This window comes from Mastomys coucha, unplaced genomic scaffold (assembly GCF_008632895.1).
Source record: "Mastomys coucha isolate ucsf_1 unplaced genomic scaffold, UCSF_Mcou_1 pScaffold15, whole genome shotgun sequence".
Classification (NCBI taxonomy): Eukaryota; Metazoa; Chordata; class Mammalia; order Rodentia; family Muridae; genus Mastomys; species Mastomys coucha.
Genome location: NW_022196897.1, coordinates 50,003,266 through 50,028,575, shown reverse-complemented (window position 1 = coordinate 50,028,575; position 25,310 = coordinate 50,003,266). Strand labels below are relative to the sequence as shown.

General features: G+C 36.5%; 1 protein-coding gene and 1 long non-coding RNA gene across 8 annotated transcripts in view; one reads left to right on the top strand and one right to left on the bottom strand.

Annotated features, from left to right (window-relative positions):
• Positions 1-17,056, bottom strand: part of LOC116090235 — a 31,428-nt gene extending 14,372 nt beyond the window's left edge. The window contains exons 1-3 of the long non-coding RNA XR_004118620.1: positions 17,016-17,056; positions 9,580-9,676; positions 5,399-5,500 (exon numbers count right to left, since the gene is read on the bottom strand). This is a non-coding gene — a long non-coding RNA (uncharacterized LOC116090235). The remainder of the gene's footprint in view (positions 1-5,398; positions 5,501-9,579; positions 9,677-17,015) is intronic.
• Positions 1-25,310, top strand: part of Kcnh7 (potassium voltage-gated channel subfamily H member 7) — a 467,665-nt gene that overhangs the window by 56,311 nt on the left and 386,044 nt on the right. The window lies entirely within an intron of this gene.

Sequence of the window (25,310 nt, the reverse complement as noted above, 5' to 3'; positions counted from 1 at the left end):
TCCTGGCCAACACAATGTTACCAACCTATCCTAGTTTAATACCAAGCTGTCCATAGCTTGGAATTTCTTTCAAGAAATCTGCCCTGCCACAGCTAGCAACAGAGGTCAAGCACATTCCTTAGAACAATAGACAGTTCATAATAGTTAGAAATGTTTTACATACTAGAGTAATGAAGGGCTTCCACCCAAAGACATTAGCTAGAAGTGTTAGATTAAAACCTCCTAGTCATTGCCTCCAGCAAGAACCAGAGAGTTAGTATAGGAATACCAAATTAGCCCCAGCAGGGAGGGGCACCATTGCTCTTCCACCTGCTTCACAACCAGATACATGATCTTGGTCAGTAAGATCACTAACCTTAATGTGTCACCTGCCTACGTGACTCTTGTCATCTGCCCTGCTTGCTGTATGCTACTTAAGCCTGCTTGTCACTTTGTATAAGAAGGAGGAGAAGGAGGAGGAGAAGGAGGAGGAGAAGGACTTGGACTCGCATGCAGGACTAGCACTAGAACTTAGATGGGCTAGGACTCAGATTCATGCAATCCGCAGTCCCCCGGGCCCAGAGCGCTTTGGCCCTGGGGGATGCAGCACCAGTTCAGAGGAGATAGCTACTGTTTTAAACCCAGTGTGTTTTAGATGGCCTCAGATGTACCTTAACTGCTGAGCTGCCAGATTTACCATCTCTCTTTTACAACGACTGTAAAAGTCTGATGCCATTTTTAAGAAATACATTCAGATCCTGTACTTAATGTGTTGTCTCTGCCTTCATTTCTTCGCCTACGCCTTGTCGACCTGACTAGGACCCCCGTTTCTACCGCAGGTTGAGGGAGGCCCAGATCGGCCGGCCTGTGGCAAACATTCCCATTCACTGCTTACTACAGAGTGGTTTTCTCCAGATGGCCATATGCCTCAATCCATTGTCTCCTTCTGGTTTTGAAGTCAACCTCCCCCAAAAACCTCCCATGATTACTTTGTGGAGTTTTTCATCTCACTGGTAATGAGTCCTGAAGTGTCACGAAATCTTGAATGATTTAACATACCTCCATGATTCCTACCTTAACAGGTGCGGATAGAGTCTGCACCCTTCTGTGCTTCCGTGATTTCCTTCTCCTCTCAAAACCCTTAGAGTGCTGTGTGCTCCTCCATTAGACTCTTAAGAGATTGGGCTTGAAGATTTCATGAAAGGAAGTCCAACATCTAAATGTCACATTTCCTTTTGCACACTCTTCTCTATAAGGAGACTGGTCTTCAAGCCTCCTGCTCAGGCATGTCCAGAGCATGGCCTCCCACTCTTCACACGATCACACCACTGTTCTCATTCCTTCCACTGTTTCTTTCATTCCTACTCTCTCAGTCTGTTTTTAAAATTGGATTTGTTCTTAACACAATTTGAACAGTTATACAACTAACATTGACCATTCTCATCCTCCACGCTCCTGATCTCCTAACCTTACTTCAAATCTCTCTCCCACTCATTTCTATGGGTTTTGTTTTCTGACCTATGGAAATTGACCAAAGTTGTCTGTATGGCCCTGAGGTTGGAGTCTGGTCTGCACAGCAGTGGGTACACAGCTAGACTCAATGGTTATCCCTTTTCCTTTAGCTATCAACAGGCAATAATTCAGCTTAAAAGGTGCACACAAAGCAATAAACTCAATTATTTAGTTTCCTCATTAGGAAATACAGCTAGTGTGAGGCTACCAGAATCCAGTGCTGGGTTTATCACTTAATGAAACTCGGTACTGTGAGAAAATGTTTTCCATGTCTTACTACCATCTGTTAAATTAAATATGAGCAATAATGGGAGGTACTTGTAATGGATGCTATCTGTTAAGGCTCTTATGAGAAATTTGTGTACAGGAGAGTGATGTACTGTAAAGTGAGTCTTTAAAGTGTAAGGAGGACATTATACTAACATAAATTCCCTGTGCCTTATATCTCCACATCGGACTAAATGTCACATACATGTTAGCACACAAAGAATACAAATGACCATGTTCATATGTATGTAAGCTTATGTTATAACTTCAAATTTCCCTTAATGAATTAATGATAATAATGACCTCAAGGAATGGGCCCTGATGCTGCCACAGTGGATTTTAATAGTCATTACAATTCAACACCTTCTCTGAAGGTAAAAGGAATCAAATGCTACTAATCCAAGCAATATGCTTTTCAAACTAGGTATTCAAATGGTTTGTAGTCTAACAATTAGTTCAAAGAAATTGAGAAAATCCCATATTTCTTACAAGAGAGTTGTTTGAAATACCAAAGCCAATAACATACAAAGGATTTTATATGAAGTTAAAACTGGAGCTGCTTTCTACCGTGACCCAGAAAGGGTTTGTATACCCAGGAAAATGTAAAGGGATGGATTGAAATGTTTTCAAAGTCCTGCAATTCATGATAGACACTGCCATCAAAGATAAGTCTCTTAGCTTAGTACTTTCATATCAAAAATGTTCCACCTTCTAACGTACATGTTCATATCTTAATGGCTTCATTTGTTTCTTGATATTTCCTATATATCTACTCTACCTTTAACATTTTAGTGGACATACAAACTTTAATAATTATAAGAAAGTAGGGGGAGGTTCTCTGAGTAAGACAGAACATTTTTCCACAAACTACAGCACAGCCCCACAAATTGGACTATGATGCACCTCCTAAAAATAACACAGCTCTTTAAGATATGCCTGAACATATCACTAAACTATGTGATCACAGAAATGACAGGTAGAGAGTTTTAAATATGGAACAACAATTCAAGGATGGTGATACATCCACATATGTATCTGTGTATTATTATCCATTTTTTATGTGCATATTTGAAAGTCACTTTTCTTGGAGAAGGAGGAAGATTAAGATTTGAGTTTCCTTATAAAATGAACTCACAATTGAACTACTTAGCTTTGTGTTTTGCAGCTACTCTGACACATATGTATCCCTAGAACTCAATATGTGGTATGATGATGATGCATTTGGGCTTGAGTTTTAAGTTATAGATGCAGGAGAGTGAAGAATAACAGACATATACCATGAGGGAATGGAGACAGTGGATAGGGGAAGAAGATGAAGATTTTAAAATACATCTGAACATATGTGAGAGAGATTACTTAAAGCAGGGTTAATTAAGGTGTAAAAGAGACCTGATTCAGTGTGACAGAGCTAAACAAGATTATTCGGAGGAAGAAAGAGCGGCCCTCAGGGAGTGCAGTTGACTCATATAGTTAGCTGCCAGTGAGTGGTAGTGTTAACCCAAGACAGTTTGGGTGCTATTAAAAGTGGGTTAGTAGAGAGAGGGTAAAAATGAGAAGGCTTTTGGATTTAGATGCAGCCACATGGGTTTCTAAGTGATTAAGGTGCTTGCTTCATAAATCAGAGGACCTGACCTTGAATCACCATGAATCATGAAAAGCCAGGCTAAATAACCATTATTTAGAATCCCAGTGCCCCTATGGTAAGAAGGAAGGCACAGACAAAAGAATCCTCTGAAGCTTTGGCTCAGCCTGGTACACACTGCACAATGACAAATGACAAAGAAACCCTGTATCTAAAATAGATGCAAGATATGGAATTAGCTATACCTCCTGCCACACACACACACACACACACACACACACACACAAACACACACAAACATACATATACACAAACACACATAATAAAGAATAAAGACGTAGCGATGAATATGTGAAATGCACACAGTAATCACTATGACAGCAAGTTCAGAGGTTTGATAAGCAATAGCTTTAGGTCTTATGTCCCTTTATGTATCTATAGATACTTAACATCAGTTCTTACATTGAGAGCATTGCTCAAACAACCAGACTATTTTGTATGTATATATGAAAGTTGAATCTTTCTTAAATGCTATTGGTTTTCTAATTATAAATCTAACGGTGGCTTTAAATTTTCTACACAAACAGAAAAATAAAGCACACAAAAAATAAACTAAAAAAAAGAAAGCAACTCCTAAATTGAAGTTAGAATTAGGTGGTGAATGCAACGCTTACAACCATTGAAGTTCACAAACATTTCACTGGAGAGGTGTTGGAACGCGAGCCAGTGGTACATGGTACAATTTCCTCCACTAAGATAGATTCCTTGGCCAGAGAGTAAATATATACACCTTATGGATGAATACTTCCAGTAGCAATATGTCCCAGGCTTGTTGCAAAAAGTCTAATATAATGTAAATAGAGGAGGACCTTAAGCATCTAAAGCATAATTTCTACAAAGAGGCAAGAAGGAATCCCACCTCCCTGCTCCCTGTAATCTCATGTGTATGATGTAATAATACTGAGATACTTTTGCTACATCATAAGATGGATATTTGTAATGCATTCTGAGTCATGAAAAACTCTGCCATATTATTTATTCAAGAATATTCCCTGCTTTGCTATGTTATTGCAGTCTCTGCACCCAACTATCATAAAACAATGGAAAGTTCCAGAGTTCCAGATTTCACTGTATGGGATGATGTAAAAAGTAAGGGACCTATCTGGAGGCACAGTCAACTTGCTACAGAGGCTGTAATGATTGTTGCTTTGTAAGACAGTATCCAGCTCTCTGACTGCCTGTGGAGGATCACCCATGGGGAATCCCATATTTCCAGTTTATAGTTAGACCATGAGCACTGAATATAACAGAAATCCTTGATATGGGAGAATTTGCAAATTAACTTCTTTAGGTAATTTAATGAAAACAAACAATCATTATAATAAAATGATAGAGACCCTTGGCATAACACTAAGGGAAATTTAAGTCTTCACTAATATGAAATTCCTTTCTATGATTTATAGATTTTTCTGACATTTAATTTTACTACAAACCCAATTTTGCAAAAGAAAAATATCTTTTTTATCCACATCCAAATTTAAAAGCAAACTCAATAGTGTTTTTGGAGGATTTTTCTGTTCCCTGGAACGATAAAACTCTTAGTGACTACCAAACGTGATCATTACAATAGAATATAGTTTGAAGAAGGGGATGAAAATGGACAGAAAGGAATATTTTATGCACACACTTCTTTGAGGAAATTTTACTCTAAATTTTACACTATGTAAAAACAAAGTTATTGAGTAGAGATGATAAATTATTTGCTTTAGAAAGTACTTAGGTTGTGCTAAAGGGAAGAAGACAGGAAAGAACAGTGAAAGATCTTTTTAGCTGAGCATTAGTTTAAGTGGACAGAAAATAAACTTCTGGGCAAATCCAGCATAGGTCCACAGTTGTCACATGAGGTTTTATATGAACACAGACATGTTCATACACTCACCTATCTCCAGGGATGGTTTTATCTGTCCTGGGAGTTGAGCAGCAGCATCAGAAACTGTGGGACTCACCAAAACCATCATGTTTCCTATCTGTTCCTTTCCAGGATAAAATGTTGCTTACCCTGATCTGGTAGGAAAAGTAGAGTAGTTTCAGCTGTGACCAAACTATAGTGGATTGTAGGAGTCTCTTAAATGGTTCTTATGTAAAAAGATTGTTGTAGATCTGCAGGAAGGAAAGATTTATGAGAAAATGTGCTCCAGGAAAAATACAGCAGAGTTTCTGAAAGAGCAGGAAAGACATTGCCATGTGGTATTGGGGATTTATGGACTACAATAGCTATGGCATGGGTCAGAGGCTGCAGCAGAGAGCCTGAGGGCAGGAGGATAGAAAGAGATCAGGATGGGGTGGCACAAAAGATGGTGAATTTTAGTTTAGAACTGTGGAATGCTTCTATGGTGGCAAAGTAGAAGGAATACAGATTTCAGAGCATCATGACAGTTGTACAACAATGGCCCTGAGAAAATATCAGTTTCCAGCCTGGCTCCTTATATACAGGATGGTGGTGCCTGTCTTTGAACCTTTGCATGGAGTAAAATAAGAAATTACATACTGAGCAGTGTGGTTGGACTGTGTTAAGTGACTCCAGCAGCCATGTTCTAACTTTTTATTGGCTATGTAGCTCTTATATTGCAAAACGCTGCATTAGCAAGGCTGCCACTCCAAGTGTTATGTAACAAGCATATTTCATTGTCACTGGAGTCTAAAGTGAACCTTTAGCTTGGCTTTGTCCTCTTTTTCACTCAGTCACCTTTTTATACTTCCTTAATAGACAGCCAATTTATCTTGTTCACACACAAGTAGGAAATTTTTAGCATAACATCAATTTCCTTGGTAATGAAGAATAAATGAACAGGATCAACTAACATTAGAGAAGCATTTGTTGCAAGTACTATAATTTTAGTGGAATTATATAATACAATCAGGGTATTTTTTTGAAAAATTTGTATTTTAATTTTAGTTATTTTTATTTTTCATGAAGGCTTAAGTCCTATCATGTTTTCTTTCCAGAGCTATCAAAGGACACGAAAAGACTGATGTACCTACATCACTGATAATTTTCTCAATATATTATTTCCTCTTTGATATTCTAATCTCTACTGATAAATCTATATGTAATATTACACAGAAGTCAGACATCAAAATAGAATGAGATTAAAATAAGGCTCTGAGGCATACTTCAATGAAGAAATTTCCATGCATCACAAATCATCATAATACTCAATTTAAACATTTATAAGCTCTTACACACATATACACACATACACAAGACTTATGCATGTACACAGACGTACACACACACATACACAAATGTGTCCATACACAGACATACACAGAGACATCCAAGCATGCACATAGCAAACATCAATGTATGTAATCTGTTTTAGTGGTTAAACCTTCATGAAGATAAAAATGATGTTTCCTTCTGGACTTATCCAGCATGGCAACCAACTGGAAATTAGTTACAGTAAGAGTCAGCTCAATTATGCTGCTAGATACAATCTTGGTCAGCTTGGTTATGATGACAGTAAGTGGGCATTTTATTATTTCTTACTAAAATAGAGCTCATTTTTTTTTTTTACTTTAGAGAGGGTCAGAAATCAAGTGTGTTAATCTTGCAGAACCTTCCACATGAAAGAACTGCAAGTACAGAAATTACCTCTTACAATGAAGCATGTCTAAGTGAAGCAGGCTGAATGCCTCTAGGTTATTCTGAAGCAAATTTGTTGGTGTTTATCCCAGCATTTCTATTTGATTAAGGTTTCCCTGGAGCACTTTATTTAGCACCTCTTTCTCTATACCATCACCTCATTTTCAGATACTTTCAATTATCCTGAATTCTGATGTTTGACCTTATTGTCAATGTAGCTGTTTTCTTCATAACAGATCTTTGCTTCCTCATGCATCAAAACTCATCTGTAGCATGGCTTTTATCCATAGATACTCAGAGAGATCACGTAACATGCATAGTCTCAACTTAAGTGTTTATTTTTGTCTTTAGCATGTTTTGGTTTTTCATTTTAAGCAATGGAAGTGTGTTTAAGTTTATAGCTGAATTTTTACTCCTCATTATATAGATTATATTTAGTTGTTTTACTTATTTAACACGTCTCAAAATATACTCTCTTAATAGGCAAAGCTAGTATGTTAAACATATTATTAACAAGTTCTAAAAATAAGTTATAATTTGATTATTTATATTCTATTAAATATTGTGATGCAAACGCTGTCAATTCTGATTTTATTGCTACTCTTTTACACAAACGGAAAAAGAGAAGACAAGGCTGCTGTGGTGGTTTGAATATGCTTGGCCCACGGAGTGGCACTTTTAGGAAGTGTGACTGCTGTGGTGGTTTGAATATGCTTGGCCCACAGAGTGGCACTTTTAGGAAGTGTGGCTTTGTTAGAGGAAGTGTATCACTGGATGGATAGGCTTTGAGATGTTCCTCCTAGCTGTCTGGGAGATAGTCTGCTCCTGGCTCCCATTGGATAAAGATGTAGATCTTTCAGCTCCTCCAGCCCCATGTCTATCTGAACACTGCCATGCTCCAGCTTTGATAATAGACTGAACCACTTAACCTGTAAGCCAGCTCCAATTAAATATTGTCCTTTATAAGAGTTGCCTTTGGCATGGTGTCTCTTCACAGCAATAGAAACTCTAAAACAACTGTCCAGTGTGTTCCTGTGAATCACATACTCTCATGAATTTAATCAGAGTCATGAATTGTAACTCTGGTTTAAACCTCCATCTGATAGTCACCAGAAGATGGTCAGTAAAGCGTTTCACTTTACTCAGTATGTGCGGTCCTCACGAGAATGATGGGGACCTCACAAAGCTGATGGGAGAAGAAACAATGCAATGAATGTATAGAAGGCACTTAGCATACTGCCTAAAAATATATAAGATCTCCTCAATTCTAATAGTTACTCACCACCTGAAGGCTACTGCTATGAAGCAGTGTGCTTATGGTCATGTTAAATAGACAGCTAAATGATCCTAGGGATTTCCATTTGTAGGAATTTCTCTTGTGATTTGCCAAGATAGGTTTTGGGTGCTAAAGTTTTACTGACTACTGAGCCATTTCCAAAGGCTGAACAGTTTCAAAGGCTGCCGTCTCAATGTCCCCTCATCTCTCAGTCACTTAACAATGTGACCCCTACTTTCTCCTTTACTTTCCTCTTCTCTTTCACTCTCTTCTTTCTTACTCTATGCTCCTTTCTCCTCTGTTTCCACCAGCTCTTCCTGACTGGATTTCATCCAAAATGCATTCTTCCAATCAATATACTCTTTTAGCTTAACACTCAAGGATAATTGGCTTGGTCTCCAACTATTTTAATTACACTTCTTGGAAAGGAACTGAATTGGCCAAAATTGCCTATTTTAGCCAATGGGTTGATTCCTGGAAGTAAAGATGAGCACAGGGGCTGTGTGCATGTGCTACTTATTTTAAGCTTCCCCTTCAGAGGTCATAGTATGACAAGCTCACTGGGAGGAGATGATATACTCCTGGCCTCTTGCATAAATCATGAATGCAGTGTGTGCTTGCAAAATAATGGCTGAATAAATAAGATGACACAAAGGCTGAGATTGTTTTAGGAATTTAAAACTTATTCACAGCTTTACTAGCTTTGTTAATAACTGATAACCACCATATGCTGAGTCTTTATCATTAGTCAAACATTGTCCAGTGTATATTCCATCATCCAAGTGGCATACTGAGGTACTTCAACTCTACCATACACACTTACCCATGCATTATGTGGCAGACAAAGTATGCATTAACAAAGCAAGTATGCATGAACATACTGTTGCTGGTATATGACACTGTATAATGATAAAAATAAGGATGGAGATACACAATAGCCACTTTATAGAAAATAATGAAATTAAACCCTTTTCTGGTCCGTAGTGGCAGTGATTAGTTACAGAGTACAGCTGTGTTGTTACTAACATTTATATTCTTTCTCACTTTCTCTATTCTTTCTGGTTATAGATCTCACTCTTACTTTGATAACTCATTTGATCCATATCCACTTGATCATTAAATCTCATAGCTGGTATTACCATATGAATTAATTTTTAATTCAGTTTGCATTACACTGCACAGTAAAGGCCAGGCATTACCAAAAGCACTTTGAAGGAGATGTGAGAAGAAAGACAAGTGGAGTCAATGATAAGGAAAAATGTTTTCGGTGCAAGAAAGAATTGTCATGGATTTCAGTTTTCTACTCTACATACCTACCTAGATGCTTATTGAAGATTTCCTGCAGAAGATAGATTTCTGGTCCTTTTCCTTTACCTATCCATTTGTCATCACTCTGCATGAATTTCCATATTTTCTACAAATCATATATAAAACAAAAGCTTTAAAAAGACATGTCACCTTTGCCTCTGATATATACTCTTTTACTCTTACCAAAGAATCTTCTTTGTGTCACAGAGTATTACTGAAAGCTGCAACTTCTCAAAACTCAAAGAATAAATGACTAGGGATTTCCCATCGCTCAAGGATATGTCCACAGTACAGTCCCTAAGACTCATGGAATATTGGGAAAGAGAAAGCAATATACATATATATGTACATATATATGTATATATATGTATATATGTATATGTATGTACATATGTATATGTATATATATATATACATATATATATATACATAATATTCAAACATGGCTGGTAGGCTAAAACAATGAGAGGGAGAGAGAGAGAGAGAGAGAGAGAGAGAGAGACTATGAGACTATGAGAATGAATCAGTCTTCTCCAAAAATGGGTAGCCTGATAGATTATTCAATACCAAGTGGTCAGCCCCAAACACACATACATATGAACAATTCTAAGAGAACTCATCAGGTGGTGTAAATACTTATAATATATTGTATATAATATTAAAAATAAGGGCTATGAATTTGAGTGGTGGTTTGACACATGGGGGGAATTAGGAGGAGGAGAGGAAAAGGGCAAATAGTATAAGCACATATACATCAATTCATTTCCTGAAGTCCAAAGGGATATGGCGCATTCCCTACTTACATGATTTAGCAACTAACTGAGAATAAGATACAGCAGTCAGAGACTTCTGTCACTTATAAGATCTGTAAATGTCAATTAAAAGTATGGAGCAGAGACTGAAGGAAGGACAATCCAGAGATTGCCCCACCTGGGAATCCTTCCCATATTCAATTACCAAACCTAGACAAGTGATGGCTGACAGAAGCCTGATATAGCTGTCTCCAGAGAGACTCTGACAGTCCCTGACTAATACAGAAGTAGAGGCTCACAACCATCCATTGGAGCACAGGGTCCCAATGAAGGAGATAGAGAAAGGACCCAAGGAGTTGAAGGGTTTGCAGCCCCTTAGGAAGAATAACAATATGATCTAACTAGTACCCTCAGAGCTCCCAGGGACTAAACTACCAACCAAAGAGTATACATGGTGGAACTCATGGCCCCAGCTGTATATGTAGTAGAAGAAGGCCTAGTAAGCCATCAATGGGAGGAGAGGCCCTTGGTCCTGTGAAGGTTCTATTCCCCAGTGTAGGGGAATACCAGGGCCAGGAAGCGGGAGAGGGTAGGTTGGTGAGCAGGGGGAGGGGGGACGGAATAGGTTTCTTTTTTTCAGAGGGGAAACCAGGAAAGGGGATATCATTCGAAATATAAATAGAGAAAATATCTAAGAAAAAATAAATTTAAAAAAGTTAACACTTAGAGCAGTAGGAAAGTGCTAGGTCTGCCTCTATGTGGTCTCTTTTGTGGGATGTCATTGGTGCTAAGTCCATCTCTATATGATCAACTCCATTCTGTGGACCAAAAGTGATTTTACCTCCCAGAACACTACATGGTCCTATCTAATGTTTCCATGCCTTTGTATGTATTCTGCCATCTAGCTAGCAGAGTTTAGTTCTCATAGTAAACTGTGCAAGTCAGGACATTTGCCTCAAAAATCTAGCTAGCACATCAGTAGGGGTTTCTTTAATATGTTTTATTTCCTAGTTTCCAACAATTTTTAGTTCATATTACCCTAGCACAAAATCCTCTACATCATTATATCTCCTTAAAGTTATATTAGGTTGTGATTGTAACAGTTAACTGATGTTTGATTTGATGTTGACTATAGTTTACCATTCCTTTTATTACATATACAAGGGTACACATGTATAAGAAACAATACTTAAAATCTTTATGAATGGTTCATCTATGAATTTTCTCTTTATTTATAAGGAATTATAAGTTTCTGGACCCTAAAATATCTTTATAATTTGTGTATTTCAAGGCCTATTAATAACTCATAAAATATGATCAGAAATTTGCATGCTTTCATTATGTGAATGGTATGTATACATCTGTGTCTGTACTAGTATATGCAAACATTTTCATAATCTCTTAAATTCCCAGCATTGGGAATTTAAGCATAGGATTTGTGAAGTGTTGATTTCAGAACCATTTTCATTTTTAAATTCTTATTTGTAAGTCTGTTTATAAGCTATTTCTTTGATACTTAAACATAAGCTTTATCAGATTACTTATAGATAATCATTAATTAAGGGAAATACTGACTTATCTTGCTAGAGAATGGTACTAATTCAGCATGACTATTAATTACTATTGTATGTATGCACTCTCCCAAGAGTCATGAGAGCATTGAACTGAACCAGGGAAGGTGAAACTACATAGCAGCTGGTCACTTGAGAAAATCCAGGTACAAACTCCAGGGACAGGAATTGATCTAACTATAAGCAGGCATTGAGGGGTTACTCTTTATGGAAAATAACATTTTGCATGTCTTCTCTGAGCTGTGTCTCTTTTTCCCTCTGTTGTAATTCTTTGAAAATGAGATGATAGCTTACTCACATTGGCCTCTATTAAATGAATATTTAATGCAACGAATTTGATGATATGGAGGGGAGGGCTAGTCAAATGATAGAGGTATAAAGCTTGAAGTTATATTTAGTTTAATTACTGCCTTAATTGGTCTCCAATATTGGTTCTGCTTGATCAAGATGGAGCTTTCAAGGTGTTATGTTTAGTATAGACTGATGTTTTTCCACTCATTCCTGAGCCCAGAGCTGTGATGCTCACTTGACTTTAACAAGACTTTTACTCAATGGAAGTCAGATGGAAGAGGCAAGGAGTTGCAACAAATTATGCAAGGTATGAAAGTACACAATACTGCATTGGAGAAAATAGGATAAAATCCATAAAATTATTTTATTTTATGAAGCTAAACATTGATACAGTTTGTGTGTTGCTTGACAAGTTCGATATAGAAGATTTAAAGTAAGCAATACATTGTAAACAGTAGAAGGATAAAATGTATTGAAAATAAAAACCTCCTTTTTATAAAGCAGAATAGGTAGGTTCAAATTCAAAGTTCTCACTGGCTGGTACAAGCCTTTTACAACCCTGAGCTTTTCATTCCTACTTCCTTCATTTTAAAATTGAGATTAATATTAATATTTAATTTAAGAACTTATAGTCATGGCAACAGAATATAGTAATATATTTGGTCTCTTAGAGGATAGCAATTCAGTTGTTTGACTATAACACTATAATCCCATTTTTTCTTATAATCAAGCCACTTCTCCTCAGTGTAGATTCTATTGTACCAGTAGTGCAATACAAAGGATACCAAACAGTCACTTCATTCTCACCAGCAGATGCCATCTAAAATGATGAGAAAAACTCTGGCCTATTTTTAAGAAGTAGTGATTATACATACCCTAGAAAGAATTTTATTTATGAAGCAGATACTATTATTTAATAACAGTGGTATTCATGAAATATTAAAAGCAGCATGAAGTAACAAGATTTTGAAGAGGTTAAAGGTTAAAAAAGAAAGAGCCTATGTTTACCATGAAAATTACTTTATCATTAGGTAAAAAGTTATGAATAGTCATATTTAAATTTATTTGTATAAATACTATTTAAAATACCTTCAGTATTCATGTTTATTGTAACTACTGCTATAATGACTATTAAACTGAATAAATAATTATTGAAAATTAGCAAAGGCAAACAAAGACACAAAAGGAAGAATGTCACTAGGCTAGCAGTGCCTGCCAGAGGAATGACCAAAGTGCTTTACCTTGGTACAAATGAAATGAATTAAGTCAATCTTCAATAAAATGTACCACATCATCTCTAGTAATTGGAACAGTACAAAGCTGTATATAAAAGATGCCATATCAGCTTCATTTGTCAACCTGGAAAGAGGGATCTTCAGTTGAGGTATTTCCTCCAATGGACTGACCTTTAGGCATATCTGTGAGGCATATTATTGATTCCTAATTGACGTAGGAGGGTCCATCCCACTGTGGCTGGTATCCCTAGAAAGGTGACCCCTGGCTCTATGAGAAAAGAAGCTGAGTAAGAGCCTAGAAGCAGGTCAATAAAGTACATTTCTTCATGGTTTCTACTTCAAGCTCCTGCCTTGGATTTCCATGATGGACTATAACTCATAAGCATAAACAAACCCTTTTTTTTCTCTTCCCTGTTGACTTTGACCAGTGTATTACAGAAACTGAGAAACAAATTAGGACAAAAGCCAAATGGTAAACAAAGATCTGTAGATAGCAGAGTCACTGGTATAAGGAAAATGTGTGAGGCTCTATCCCCTGGCAAAGAAGCTATTGTTCATCGGTGGCTTCCAGTAATAAGAAAGTCAGGTTTGTTGTGAGATCTCCTGAGATTTCTCATGCTCCAGTGAGTGACTCTACACCGTGCACATATGGGCAACACTAATGTGGTAAAAAGTATTCAATGTGGCTCATTGATTTAATAAGAAAAATTAAAAATAGGATATTAAATTTGTAGGTAACATAGCAGAAGGGGGTCCAGGAGGAGTTGAAGGATAAAGTAAAAGTAGTTAGTTATTACCAAAGTACATTGTATACTAATTAGAAGAACTTTTCAAAATATACATTTAAACGCCATATATATGTATATATAATCAAATATATATTTATATATATTTATATATATGTATATATATGTGTGTGCATATATATGTATATATACATATATATGTATATATATATATAATCAAACTATAACAGCATGTTGGAACATGAAATATCTTATGGGTCAGGGAGAAGTGTGAACTGTACAGTAGGAAGGCAGAACCTGTCCGATATTTGAGAGAATCTATATGATACATAAGGACAAGAATTGATCTCTAGAGTGGTGAAGAAATAAATCTTGGATTCCTGGGTAATCTTGCAAGAACTCATGGAAACTTCTTCAGAAATCGAATGTGAATGAAAAGAATGAGAATGAAATTAAAGTATATGCACAATTACTATGACGGAATGTAAGCAAGGGGCCTGGTAGACACTTAGCTGAGACTGGAAACTCTACAATGGAAATTAATGTCAATAGAATACTGTTGGCTTCTCACCAGTTCAGATTTTATTTGTAAACTTTGTATACTACGTAAACATTGTAAACCCTCAAGGCAGAAAAGTGGCCAGCAGCCGCGACACCCCCCCACACACACACACACCCTGAGGCTTTCTAGTGGCCTCAGACTTCCATAATAATCAAAAGAGTTTTTCTAAGCCCTGATTCTGGAGATTGGCTAGGGCCATGCTAAAAGAAAAAAAAATCCCACCAATTTGTGAACAGGAAATCCTTGGGTTTGTCACCGAGACCCACAATCCTTGACCACCAAATCCCACCAATCCCAGGACTTGAAATTCTACCAATCCTTTCCAGGGAAGTCTCCACCTTGGAAAGCTCTGCCTCCTTAGAAAACCTACACAAGGCCTTGCTCCTTCTCAGTTCCCAGCTGTCTTCTCACTTGAGCAGAGGCCCTACCGTCCTGGGTTTCTTCCCTCCTGACAATCCTCTTGTGTGAGGTCTGCTGTGCTCTGTGACTTTGTCATGTTCTTTGGCTCCCTACTGCCAGGAGACCTCTCCCTTTAGAGCGACAACACTTCCTAGTACAGTAACAATAAAACTCCTGTTTGAGAGATGTGCTAAACTGTTTAATTTAAATCAAGTACAATGGGACTTAAGTTATTCTATTTGGAGCTTTCAAGATCTGATGCTTAGGAAATTGATAATGTTGAAAACTATGAGGGATCAGAATAAAATGAAATGAAAAAAATTATTTATTAACATAACATAATCATGTAACATTTATAGTTTCCATATGCATTTAGATATCTTGCCTTAATTTATTCCTCAAAGGGTTGGTATCATTGTCTTACACAAATTGATCTTTAAAGGGATTGGACATTTCTCCCAAATCATGCTGATAAAAGCTGGAGAAATGGGTACACTTGTTACTGTCATTCTGGTCTTTAGTAATTTATAGTTAACTAAAATTGATGTGAAAATATTTGGTTCTAATATAGCAATATTTGAATAATTTAATGAGTATGCATGAGATACAATATGCATGTTCAGAAATTTTTATTTTTATTTAATAAAACAAACATTAAAGCTGTTGCCTATTTTTTTAAATATATTTTGAACCTATCCAAATATGTTGACTCAGGTTTGATGCAATTAAAAAAGATAAAATGAATTGATTGATATGAGAAGTTTTAAGCAAATATGTAATTAAATTGCCATGGCTGAGTAATAAGAGACAGCACCTGTGAAAATCTGCAGTTACCAAATGAAACCAACCAAATGTTACCTGGATTTTAACTACAAATACGAGCCTTAAAAGTCCCTAGTTGGACAAATGATGAATACATTTCCATTTAAAAACAGATGCATTATTTGCTTCCATATTGCACTTTTGTAAAGTCTCAGAGGGCCAGAAACATGATGATACACCTATGTTCAATATTAATTTGTTTGTAAGGACAGCTGTGCCTTGTACTCTGAGGATTTGCATACTAAGTTTGTGTATTGTGCTATTTGCCTACTTCTCCTTTCAGATGATGTTTTTACTGTTTTGCTTCAATTATTTTAAACCCTTGAGTATTTTATTCCATATTACTTAAGTCTATGTGGGTTATAGATAGATAGATAAATGAATATATTACATATGAAAATACATATTACATATGCTAATATTCCATATGCATATACAAAATACATAAACTAGAAGTTGTTGGAGAGTCTGTCCTACAGAGAGACTTGCTCTGCATTCTCCTTGGAGATGACCTTCTGTGAGGTCTACTAAAGACTCTAATAAGATGGTTTCAATAGCAGTATGTGGGCAACAGGAGTGTTAATTCAGTGAAGATTATTAGTTTATGCATATTCATTAAATTTGTTTTTGCGTAGCCATTCAACTTAGTAAATGGTTGCAGCCAGAAAAGGCTCTAATTAGAGAAATTAATTAGGGCTTGGAAAGGTATGGAGGGATTTGTGTGCATTTGAAAGGGATATTTTTCTCCTGGTTTTAAAAAAATATAAAACCACCTGCTGGGGGAGGGCTGGCAATAGTTTGCATATATCTGAGGTTGTAATAGCATGGTATAAAAGCACAAAAGAGTGGTGGTGTATTGTTCAAATTAGCACAACATCTCTGGACTATTAAAGAACACCTTGATCTCTCCTTGTTGGAATTTATCTTTTATAGCTCCTTACCAAGATTCAGAAGCCACACTGAATCCACCCAACCCCTAAAAGCTAAACCAGGTGAAATAAAAGTACTCTGGCTCAGGAAAGTAGTTTCTGTGTCAGCCTTGTGGTGAGCCTTTTCCCCTCAGTTACCTCTATGCCATCACTGGCACCAGAAGCCAAAAAGAAGCAGCTGTTCTCAATATGTACAAACAAAAGAAACGGTTTCTATAGCAACCATAGAACCCTGTGGAAAATCTCCCTCTCTTTAACACTAGCCAATCTCTCCTCTTCCTTTTGTGTGCCAGCAGATTGCCCTTACACTGGAAAGGCACTTGAGTGATTTGACAGCACAGAGGGGGCCAGGGTGACTACTGTTGTCACACTTTGCAGGAATTGATAGTCTTGTTCTTGGCAAAAGATTTTGAGAACACTGGAGAAGTGAACATTTGTAGAGTGCTGGCTGCTGTGTACCGACTTTCCTTCATTCTCCTTTGCTTGATGAGATAATGATGTCCCTCTCACCTCTAGATTTCCTACTGTGTTTTCTTTATAGCTCTTAGTAGGTCCAAAAGTCAATGGGAGCTAGCTCAGAGAAATCTGCAAACCTTACTTTGGGAGTTGCAGGTTTCAGGTTTCATGTTAAAGATGGGACACTTGGCAAATGTTTCATGATGTGCTCGCTCTCTCTCTCTCTCTCCCTCTCTCTCTCTCTCTCTCCCTCTCTCTCCCTCTCTCTCTCTCTCCCTCTCTCTCTCTCTCCCTCTCTCTCTCCTCTCCCCCTCTCTCTCTGTTTTGTGTGTGTGTCTGTCTGCCTGAAGGATAGAAGAAAAAGTCAGTTTATCAAATTAAGATCTTCGTCAGAACACTAGTCACAATTTTTAAAATTTCAGCCATTTCATTCGTATTTTAATGTTCTTACAAAGTTGTGTTTAAATATTTTTGTACATGCTTCTGTTGTTGCACATATACATGTGTGCTTGCTTGTGTCTTATAGCACACAGTAAGAGGCCAAAGGACAATTTGTAGGAGTGGGTTCCTTCCTTTACTATTTGGGTTTCAAAGATCACACAAAACTAGGCAAGCAAGTCCCTTTACCTGCTGAACTATCTTTCCAGCCCATATGTTTCTACAAATATGTGTTTAGATTAGCTTTAAGAATAATGTCTTTAAGTTTTTTAATGTCTTTTAGGCAGGTAGCCTTCAGTTTACAAGCAATTCCTACTCACAAATTAGTCTTTAAATCAATAATTTAGAGAATTATTTTATGTACATATTACCAATATTCACCAACAGAAAAAAGAGGTTAGACATTTTGCTAATTAATATATGTATTGTACATGTCATTGAAAAATCTTTAGTATGTGGAATTCTGCAAGGTGGCATTGTATGTTTAGATTGACAGTTTGGCACTGTGTAAATTTTAAGGTTCATCAATATCTGAAATTAGGCTAACTGGCTGGTTAAAATGTATAAAGTTTGTCCATGTAAAATTAAAATTTTAACTAAAAGTTCCATACATCAAAAATTATTTATCAGTTATTAAACATATTTAAAATATTTCATAAATGGTGATGTTACTTATGCATGAATGGGCATATCAATATAAGATAAAAGTCAGTAAAAGCTATCAATATAAGATAAAAGTCAGTAAAAGCTCATTTGTTTATGCAGTTATATGTAATAGATTAAGTTTTACCAATCTATTTAATCCTTGACTTCAGGTAAAAAAAATTTAGGGGAGATGGTACACACTCATAATACCAGCTCTAGGAAGGCAGAGATAAGAATATTCCTAGATGTTAAATCTCGCCTGCTTACTGAGCTCCAGACCAATAAGAGTTTGAGATTACCTAAAGAGGAACACATAGGGTTTTACTTTGTCTTCCACATACATGCTCATATGTACCCCACACAGTGCCCCAGACACTCACATACACACAGATGCACACACACATATGAATGGTTAATAATTTATAAATGGCTTAGGTATCATTTTAGTAGCCATATATAAATAAAATGTTGATTTAACATAAATGATAATTATATCTTACTCCAAAGAGAGAAATTAAATGTAAATGTAAAACTAAAATAACTTAAAAAAGGACATATTTTCAAAAAGAAAGACAGAACACTGAAAGATAATTTGTCTATTTACCATGTGGAAAATAGTGACCAGATCACTAGAGATATTGATGAGGGTGTGGGAATGCCTCTCTCATCTACTATTGGTAGAAATACAAAGGCCAGTTCAGGTGCAGGTTTTAAAAGTTGCAAAATATATACCTTTAAAGTGAAATTTTCAGTCCCAAAATTGTACCTTACAGGCACAATTAGATGTATTGGGAAATATAGGATTTATATGAGTACTCAGTGTAGAAAAAGAGATAGAAGTAACACCTATGAATGTAAAATGTAATTGTCATCATTGAAGCTTACTGCTGAATAAGCTCGCTCTTTCTAATTCTGGATTGCTGATTTAACTCATCTGTTCAGACTCAAATCTCCTCTACAATCTGACTGATTTAAATTGACTTCTCTCTGCTTCTCATCAAATTGCTCTGCTTGGCTTCAGACTAAGTCTGGCAATCTGTTCTAATCTTCTGGCTCCTTCTCATTCTCTTGCTCCTTCTGTCCTTAAATGTGTTGAACTTGTTCTTTCTGCAACTTGTCTCTGTAAAACTGTCCCAGTAAAAAAATGTTTCTTGCTTCTCTCTCCCTGCACTGCTCTATTAAGTTCTCTCCTTCCTGTGCTATTCTTGTGAGAGTTAGGCATATCCTATTGCGGACTCATTCCATAAAATCTTTCTTTGATTCATCACTTTGTCTGTCTCTCTATTAGACATCACTTGCAAATATGACTGCATCTTTCTATAAATTAACCTTATTTTGTTTGGGATTAAAGATGTATGTTAAGGGCATGTTTGTATTCCAGCTAGAGGAATTAAAGGTATAAATGGCATACCAGCTGGTTCCAACAGTCCTAGAAGGTCTTTGCATGTGATCCCTTGCCAGAGCACCAGCATTCTGGATTAAAATTACTCTTCAACTTCCCTCTTTCCATTTAAGCTAAAATACACACAGTCTAACTGTTACAACAGAAACAATCATCAGTCTCCTAAACAACAGTCTGAATGTCCTTATGAATATTCACTGATCTGATGATCCTTCAAAACTACCGTCCTTCAGGAAATGTCCAATTCAGCATCAAGGTTTTACATCTGCCAGTCTGACTATCTGTCCTTCAGCTGACATGTTCAGCTGTCCTCATGTGGGAGTGAGGGTGGGTGGGGGAGGGATCAGCTTTCCGTGTCATCAGAATTGCTATATTTCTGTCTTTTCCTTCCTTGACTTGTGCCTTTCATGTGGAAGTGTCCCTTACTCAGATTGTATCTTTATCAATTTTGATGGAAAACATAGTCTTTCATCACCTCTGGAAATATAGACAAAACCTCTTTCCCAACACAAAACATTCTCTGACTTCTATTCTGATGTTAAAACATCATTAAAATATACAGCTTCATCTAATTCAGAAGTTATTTTCTATAATCCAGTATCTTTCAGCAGCTGTTGCTCCTTCCTCACTGGCATTCAGAAATTTAAAGTTAGTAAAATATTATTCAGTCTATTTGAGGAGATGAAAATCACTTTTATATCACTGTACAAGGAATAGTCTCAAAGACCAACCATTTTTAATTTTTAATAGTATAGAAATATGGGGATTTGGGATTTAGCTCAGTACTAGAATGCTTGCCGAGCAACCACAAGTGCTTGGGTTCAGCCCTCAGTTCCAAAAATAAAACAATAAAAACAAAACACAAAAATCCAAAACCTAAAAACCAAACAAAAAACAAAACAAACAAAAAGCTACAGAAATACAAAGTATTAAGCAGTATACTTTTGTTCAGAAATCATGTGTGAGTCTATATATAATTTGTATGGAATGTGTGCAAGGACATAGTGAATACTGTCAAAGTCAAAGGATTCTCTCTTCTCACATTTATATTGGTTCCAAGGATGATCTCAGGTCACTTGGCTTAAGCACCAAGTGTCTTTACTCAGGAACCATCTTGCTTGCCCCAAATTTCTTCACAGATTTCTTAACCCCCTTATTCAGACATTAGGCATATATGTAAACAGTGAAATTACATGGGCAAAAGACCAGTTTAAGCTACAGTGACTAGTAGGGGATTGAATTTAAAACAGGGTTGTATTAGTTCAACCACTTGGAGCATTGTTGGAGAATATAATGACCTTCTGAAAGTTCAAGAACTTGACCTTCAGAGAAGACAGTGTGAAGACAAAGGAATGACGGCCAGTCTTGAAGACTGACTAAAGGAATTCCATTCTCCTTTATTAGATGAAATTTTACTCAAAAGCACTTTCTCACAACTGGACTTTCTTTTATTTGGCTTAATCTTAATTGCTCTCTATGTCAAGGCATTACTTGGCTTTCATTGATGGAACAAAATACCTTATATAAAAATATTCTGGAAGAAGATTCATTTCAGTGGTAATTTCAGAATTTTTTTTAGAATGACCCAACTCTTTCTAATCCAGCTATAGTAATGGTGAAAATTGTGCCAAGAAGGTGAGATAAAGAACAATTTCTCACCTTACAGCATCCAGAGAGCAGAGTTATAGAGGTCAGGGATCAGTTGCATTCCCCCCCCCCAAAAAAAATAATCACACCACAGTGACCTGTATTTGCCATCTAGGTGCTATTTCTGGAAGTTTCCAGTACCTCCAAATAAAGTCATACAAGTGTGAATACCAGAGAAATATACTGATTTGTTCAGAAAGATGACAATCCTTTCAAGAATTGGAACTCCCACTTGAGAATCAAGCGTTCAATACTCGAGACTTTGTGGGTGCATTTTGTATTGAAACTATAGGAAGGTATGTAATTTACTGCCTAGCATAAGAAGGAGCTTGGATTTGAATCCCAGTCGGTCACATGGGGTCAGTGCTTTTGCCAACTGTGGGAAATATGTACTTGAGCTGAGGATACTTTCTCTACCAAAGGAGACAGAAAATATTCCTTGCTCATTTTGTCTGTCTCTATTTCTCTTTCCTTTCTCAGTCTCTCTCCCTCTTTTTTTTGTTTTGTTTTGTTTTTTTTGTTTTTTTCGAGACAGGGTTTCTCTGTATAGCCCTGGCTGTCCTGGAACTCACTCTGTAGACCAGGCTGGCCTTGAACTCAGAAATCCACCTGCCTCTGCCTCCCAAGTGCTGGGATTAAAGGCGTGCGCCACCACTGCCCGGCTCTCTCCCTCTTTTAATGTAATATGTGATCAAGTAAAATGTTAACTTAATAGATAAACTAGAATTAAAGAATTTGAAATTGGATATTTGATATAAAAAGAATTCTGTCAGAAAGATATAGTAAAATTAACTCAGCTCTTATATATTTTGTTAGATATTGATCCATCTCTATAAAAGACATTTATAGATCCGGTTCCTACTTGTTGACCTCACAACATCTTATAATCAGTTCCATTATCTTTACAGCATATAGTTGGAATTTCCTTTTGTAAAGTTGTAGGCATCTCCAAACCTTATGAAAATAATTATGCAAAAGAAATACTATGGGTTAAAAGTCTTAAAATTATTTTATTTGTATGAATAATTTGCCTACATGAATGTAGGTGCCACATATATGCATGTAGTGCTTGCAGAGGCCAGAAGAAGTGTTACTCCCATATCTCTTTGGTTACAGATTGTTGTGAGCCACTGTGTAGATGCTGGGAACAGGGCCCAGTCTTCTACAATAGGAAGAAGTGCTCTTAATCTCTGTGCCCTCACTTCAGCCCCATTCCTACAGAAAGGAAAGAACTAAGAACCAAAACTCTTGAATTCATGGAACTGCATAATTAATGGAAAATAGGACTGAACATTCGCACATTTAAGCTCAATATATTTCTTCTTCTTCTTCTTCTTCTTCTTCTTCTTCTTCTTCTTCTTCTTCTTCTTCTTCTTCTTCTTCTTCTTCTTCTTCTTCTTCTTCCTCCTCCTCCTCCTCCTCCTTCTCCTCCTCCTCTTGTCCTCTTCCTCCTCTTCCTCTTGTCCTCCTCCTCCTCCTCCTCCTCCATCATCATCATCTTCTTCCTCCTCCCCATCTTCCTCCTTCTTCTTCTGGTCTTTCTATGTAGTCCTGGCTGTTCTGGGTCCTGAAACTTGCCCAGTAGACCAGACCTCAAGCTAACAGAAACCCCATTGCTTCAGCCTCTCCTGTGCTAAGATTACAGATGTGCACTACCATGCCTGGAAAATTGGATTTTAATATTGACAGAGAAAAATAAAGAGGTGTATGTGCTTTGGAATTTGATCACACAGACTCAGCTATTCTCTACCTGTGCATTGTGACACCTTTGGAGGTCACATACGAGTTATCCTAAATTTCATATATTTACATTATGATTCAAAACAGTACCAAACTTATAATTCTGATGTAGCAAAGGAATAATTATGGTTGGCGGTTTCCACAACATGAAGAATTGTATTATAGGGTCACAGCATTAGGAAGGTTGAGAATTACAGAGGGATCCCAGCAGTCACCTATAAATGAAGGTTTGACATTTATCATGGCATGTCCTTTCCCTACCTGCTTCTGAATTCAGGTCTAGTCAAGGTCTCTGTTTTTCTTTTACATTGTGCTGTGAAGAGGAAAACTATCCCTGAATTTTGATATCTCTTTAGGGCCTGCTTGTATTCTTCTTCCCTTTTAACCTCTCCTAGTTGCATCAAATAAATGAAGTCGGCATAAATATTCATGTGAGCACTGTGACATTTTAATATATTTTGGATTTCTTTTTATAGCTCTATTTGGTGTTTATATGGTTATATATGTCAAACAATTTAGAAATACAACAGCTTTAAAAATTATGTTAGCTAACCAAAAAAAAAAAAAAAAAAATGCTGCCTGGGCTCTCTTTGCTTATTCAAAGTAAATTTATTCTGTGAAGCATTAACTTAATGCAAAATGCTTTATAACATGCTGGAGCATCATGGCTTAAAGAGTCATTTTAAGTTTTAACTGCACCTATGTAAAGATGTTTATGTTTATATTAGGTGCTTTTATAAATGTTTGCTTTAAAATAATTCATATATTGATGTCTTTGGAATTTATACCTAAACCAATGATGTTCTATTTCCTGTCAGTTTTGATCCAGCTATTTTACTTGAGAGAATCTGTCCTGGGAACAATTGATGCTAGTCATAATTTTACTGGGAAAAGTTAACTTATTCTGACCATTTGAACATGTGTTCATTGTCATGTATCTGTAAGCAAATTCTATCTATCAGGTATCATACTCTGAGTAGGGTATAGTACAGCTTACCCATGTATTCAATATTTAGATGATTGATGAAAACATGCTAAGTGATTATTCATGAAGCCGAATGAAAAAGGAACATTCCCGTGGACATTTTGTTCTTACTATGTATATATAATAGTGCCACTTTTTGAATATTTATGTTTTCTTAGTCATAATAACAAAGTGTTCTTGTAGATACTGATATTTTGTAAATACCATTCCTGTAGACACAGATAATTTTCTACTGGAAAAATGAAAATTTTCAAGGTATCAAGTTCTGAAAATTTTTCAATTTCTGACTTGCAGTTCTCTTGTTGGGATTTTCATGGAACCTAGGGGATCCTATATTGTTTGGGAATATTTATCTATGTCCCATATAAGAAATACTAACAAGAGAAAAAACAAAGTATTTGAAAACAGGAAAAATTACTAAAGAAGATTGCAAGCATTGTATGAAATCTATCCTTTACTCAAAGGGAAACAACACAAATACATTTTATGAACACACATTCAGACAATACTCATAATGCATCTTTTTTGAATTCTTTTTATTGTTTTATCATATTACCTCTTTAAAGAAAAATAAAAAGTTCACATTTTCATCCCTAGATGTTTCTACGGTGGTAGACACACGGTAAACACAGCCTACATGAATGAACAATGATCTAAATCCTGTGAAACTTTCCTACAGCAAATACTTTTTCCAGGTTAATTGCCTAACAGGTGCTCCTCATACTTCAAGCCACACCCCCATTGTGCACAAAGCCCTGGCAGCCTCTAAACAGCTTCTTAACACTCTTTTCTTTCCTGCTCATATCAGTGGGATGTTCATCATCAGTGGGGATAACAAGCTCTTGCTGCTCAATTTCCACCAGATTTTCAACTTAACTGTTTATTATAAGTGTTAGGGTTGGGGACGCAGCTCATTGTATCCAAAACAGCAATTTGGAACTTTAGATAATGAAAGACAGCAGGTACTGTTGACTGAAATCTAAACAAATCACATCTATGTATGATGTGTGTAGCATCAAAATGACAAAATGGCACTTGACATGAGTATGATAAAAACGCTTATTTTAAGTATTTATTGAATGATCTGGGAGTCTGGGTTTGGTTTATAAATAGTGTAAAC